The sequence below is a fragment of the Amphimedon queenslandica genome, unplaced genomic scaffold, assembly GCF_000090795.2.
Source record: "Amphimedon queenslandica unplaced genomic scaffold, v1.1 AMPQUscaffold_13521, whole genome shotgun sequence".
In the NCBI taxonomy this organism is placed as follows: Eukaryota; Metazoa; Porifera; class Demospongiae; order Haplosclerida; family Niphatidae; genus Amphimedon; species Amphimedon queenslandica.
In genome coordinates, this window is record NW_003546243.1 from 304,295 (window position 1) to 309,387 (window position 5,093).

The 5,093-nt window shown below is 32.9% G+C and overlaps 2 long non-coding RNA genes across 2 annotated transcripts; one reads left to right on the forward strand and one right to left on the reverse strand.

The window, feature by feature from the left end:
* Nucleotides 1–4,126: 4,126 nt before the first annotated feature.
* On the forward strand, nucleotides 4,127–4,735 carry LOC109593720 (uncharacterized). Its single transcript, XR_002191130.1, has 3 exons — nucleotides 4,127–4,191; nucleotides 4,349–4,459; nucleotides 4,504–4,735. It is a non-coding gene; the product is annotated as an uncharacterized LOC109593720 (long non-coding RNA).
* On the reverse strand, nucleotides 4,692–5,093 carry LOC109593714 (uncharacterized). The gene is made up of 2 exons (XR_002191126.1): nucleotides 4,912–5,093; nucleotides 4,692–4,851 (listed from the first exon to the last, which is right to left on the reverse strand). It is a non-coding gene; the product is annotated as an uncharacterized LOC109593714 (long non-coding RNA).

Here is a 5,093-nt window from a genome sequence, read left to right on the forward strand (position 1 = left end):
CTTTGATCCAGACGACGGAGCGAAGTGGAGGTAATGGATCATTCGTTTTGTTTGACTCTCTTTCACTCCATTCAGGCAAATAGTTGATGATCATGTGGTACAGTACAATGAAAGAATAAGAAAAGTTAATATCTATGATTACACATTATCTGCTTGTAATGTATATCATTAATAGGTTGCTGATGACTACAAGCAAAAGAACTATACTGAGTTTGCTGTGATAGCCCAACCAGGATTAAGAGATGGCACTGCAGCCAATGTTCCATTTGATTTCTTTTCGACTGTAAGTCGGTGAATATTGTGAAATATTGATCAATTAGTTCAGTGTTGTTAACTGCCTTGTGTAAACTTTGTGCGTGTGTGTGTAGTTTTCTGAGTAGCATGTGATGTTTATTTAATACTGTGCTGATTATTATCTGTTTCACCATTTTGAGTACAACTTTTCTCTCACTGTGCAGTTTGATTGCTTTCATCCTTCAGTCAAAGGACACGAAGCCTTTGCCAAAGTTGTTTGGAATAACATGTTGACACCAGCTGCCAAGAAATCAACCACCTTTGATCATGAAGCACCTTACATTTGTCCCACCAGTGAAACTTTGCTGTATACTTATTAGAATTGCTGTGTACTCATTGAAATTGTATACTTTAGAAATTAAAAAATTGAAGTCAAAATCAGCTCATACTTTCTACACAGCATAAGGACATCTGTATGCATCAAAAAATGTAATAAAAATTTGGGGTGATTTGGAGCCATTTTACATAGCCTTGGGTATTTTTTAGAATTTTGATCCTTTTTTAAAATGGTCGTAACTTGAAAAATTTAAGTCGGAATCAGCTCAAACTTTCTACACAGCATAAGAACATACATCTGTATGCATCAAAAAATGTAATAAAAATTTGGGGTGATTTTGGAGCCAATTTTTGGAGAAATTTTCATTAATTTAGCTTCACTTATAAACTCATTACTACTGATTTCTGATCCTATTTCAAATTAATTTTATTATTTATTATGTGCTATAGCCTTGGATATTTTTCAGAATTTTGATACTTTTTTAAAATTGTCGTAACTTGAAATATTAAAGTCGGAATCACCTCAAACTTTCTACACAGCATAAGTACATCAATATGTATCAAAAACGTGTAAAAATTGGGTGTGATTTTTTGGAAAAAACCATGGGCTATAGTACAGGGATTTTTTCAGATTTTGGCCCATTTTTTAAAATGGTCGTAACTTGAAAAATTGAAGTCGGAATCAGCTCAAACTTTCTACACAGCATAAGTACATCAATATGTATCAGAAAATGTAATAAAAATTAGGTGGGATTTTTTGACCATGTTTTGGAAAAACCATACAGGGATTTTTCCAGATTTTTGCCCATTTTTTAAAATGGCCGTAACTTGAAAAATTGAAGTCGGAATCAGCTCAAACTTTCTACACATCATAAGTACATCAATTTGTATCAAAAACGTGATAAAAATTGGGTGTAATTTTTTGACCATTTTTTGGAAAAAAACCATGGGCTATAGTACAGAGATTTTTTCAGAATTTTGGCATTAATTTCTTAAAATGGCTGTAACTTGAAAAATTGAAGTCGGAATCAGCTTAAACTTTCCACACAGCATAAGTACATCAATATGTATCAAAAACATGATGAAAATTGGGTGTGATTTTTTGACCATTTTTTGGAAAAAACCATGGGCTATAGTACAGGGATTTTTTCAGATTTTGGCCCATTTTTTAAAATGGTCGTAACTTGAAAAATTGAAGTCGGAATCAGCTCAAACTTTCTACACAGCATAAGTACATCAATATGTATCAAAAAACGTGATAAAAATTGGGTGTAATTTTTTGACCATTTTTTGGAAAAAACCATGGGCTATAGTACAGGAATTTTTTCAGAATTTTGGTGTTTTCTTAAAATGGCTGTAACTTGAAATATTGAAGTCGGAATCAGCTCAAACTTTCTACACAGCATAAGTACATCAATATGTATCAAAAAACGTGATAAAAATTGGGTGTAATTTTTTGACCATTTTTTGGAAAAAACCATGGGCTATAGTACAGGGATTTTTTCAGATTTTTGCCCATTTTTAAAAATGGCTGTAACTTGAAAAATTGAAGTCGGAATCAGCTCAAACTTTCTACACAGCATAAGTACATCAATATGTATCAAAAAATGTGATAAAAATTGGGTGTGATTTTTTGACCATTTTTTGGAAAAAACCATGGGCTATATAGTACAGGGATTTTTTCAGATTTTGGCCCATTTTTTAAAATGGCCGTAACTTGAAAAATTCAAGTCGGAATCCGTTCAAACTTTCTACACAGAATAAGGACATCTGTATGCATCAAAAATGTAATAAAATTTGGGGTGATTTTGGAGCCATTTTTTTGGAAAAAACCATGGGCTATATTATTATAGTACAGGGATTTTTTCAGATTTTGGCCCATTTTTAAAAAATGACCGTAACTCGAAAAATTGAAGTCAAAATCAGCTCAAACTTTCTGCACAGCATAAGGACATTTGTATGCATCAAAAAATGTAATAAAAATTTGGGGTGATTTTGGAGCCATTTTTTGGGAAAAACCATGGCCTTGGGTATTTTTCAGAATTTTGATACTTTTTTTAAAATGGTCGTAACTTGAAAAATTAAAGTCGAAATCAGCTCAAACTTTGTACACAGAATAAGGACATCTGTATGCATCAAAAAATGTAATAAAAATTTGGGGTGATTTTGGAGCCATTTTTGGAAAAAAACCATGGGCTTTTTAAATTTTGCATGCTCTTAAAATGGTTGCAGCTTAAAAATTTGAAGTCAGAAAGTTTTTTATTGTTAAGTTGTTAATATTTTTAAATTAATTTGCAATTTTTAGTATTTGCTATGCGGAGCTTACATTCCTGCTTCATTGGATGAGATATACTAGCTTGTAAAAATTAATCACACCTTGTTAGCACCTTGTAAGTGTGAACAGTTTGTTTATGCAAGAGGAATAAATTTTCTTTTGAAAATGAAAATGAAAATTTGACAAGGTGATATTCTCCCACAGGACACTATTAATAAAAGCTGAGAAATGCTATATAAGGTAGTAGCATGTATATCCAAGTGAGACTATACTAGGGCCACTTTGACTTTTAAATCTGCATAATGCAATAACTTTCCTATTTTAAATGCTACAGACAGCGGTTTTTTTTTGCATTATGATCTTCTCCAAAACCCCGGTATTTTGATATATGATACAACTAGAGCGCAGTTATAGCAAAGGAGAAGTAAAATCAAAGCACATGGACACTTGAAGAGTACTTGACGCCATTACTACCGCCCACGTGTGGTTATTGCGTAGGCGGATAAAATAAAAAGGCCACTGCAGCTACTATCAAGAAGAAGTGGGAAACAGACTTTTAACAATGTACAAGACTCAAAGGAAATGCCAATACAATTATAGGTAAAGTATAAAACTATCTTAACTTCATACATATACAAAGACAAGGAAAAGGACTGCATACTTGCAGCAAATGCTAAGATAGGTAGCCATACCTTTTTTACATTCTCTAACCTTTATGCTATGCTTTTGAAGATAAGATTTGTATATATGTCTCCTAATTCAACTACTTACTACCTTTCTGCTTTAGAACTGAGTATTATAACAATAAGAAACATAGTTTCAGAATGTGACAAATAACAGTGAAAGATCACAACTTGAACAACAGATAGAATGAAGGATAAGTAGTTGATATACAGGAACTTGAACTATACAGACACAATTCGATGAACCTGAGTCTTTTTATTCTTGTCTGTGGGGAGTTCAGTGATAAATAGATGATGATCACACCATAAGTTACTTGCAGATGCTGCTTTACCTCTCCTAATAAATCTGTGACTGCCCAGCACAATGAGAGCATCTGACTACTTTTAAACTTTTAATTTGCAATAACTTTAGTTTTATTAATAATTATAATACCTGCTGTGATGTGCTGTATTTGAGATAATCATTTCATAGTTGGTATACACAATAATAATAAACACTTAACAAACAATTAGCAGCTACTTCACACGTGACCACCAAACCTGCACTTATAATAACAGTAAAAAGTCAGTGTGGCCCTACTATAGAGTGTGTGTGGTATGCTGGAGTATGTATGATGTCATTAGAAGAATTGTAAATTAAATTATAGTAGATGCTCAATTCAAGTAAGTGACACTATTCTCCTCTCTTTAGCTATGTCTCTTTCTTTCTTATACTTTACACTGTATCCTCTCCTTGTTATAACTCATCACTTACTACTGTTACCTCTTCTTATCTATTACGTATACCCTTCTATTGTATGGCTACCCTTTGTTTTTATAGTTTCTGACCTGTGTGGTTTCACTATTAAGCTAGCTTGAATAAGGGGAGTAGCTACATACATAAATCTGTTGAGCTGTAATTTGGGGTGGATTTCTAGTTTCTAAAATACAAGTGAGTTTTGTTCATAGTCTATGTTCTAATCTGCTCAATTCTAGATTAGTTTGTCAACATGATTCATCTCATCGTCCGTTTAGTTGTGGGACTTGTTGTTGGTCTGTCTCGCTGCATTTGCTTAGCATGCAGTGACTGATCAGTCTACTTTTGGAACATTTTGACTCTTGCTATTAACAGTAGATTTATTTTCTTAGTTTCATTTTAGTTTTGCTTTGTACTTAAAATAATGTAAAAGTTTTATTGCTATTTTCATAATAACTAGATACTAACTAACTAAGAACAAAAACTATTGCTCAGATCTCACTAGCTACTATAAACACAGTCTACTACAGATAATGTTCTTTTTCTTCTTCAATGCCAAAACTCTCAGTTGTAGCTGGTAAACTGAACTGTAAAAAAGAGGATTTCCAAGTCATAATCACAATCCATGCAGCTATAGATCTATTTACTTTTCTGACATTCATTCTCAATTTATCAACTTTCTCTTCAAGCTCTTTGACACGAGCTCTCATCCTTGCCACAGTATCACTGCTTGATTTATCAGTATTCAGACTTTGAAGCTGAATGTTTCCAACATCAGGTGTACTTTTCTTAAAGACGTACTCTCCCTTTGGGTCACGATACAATGCCA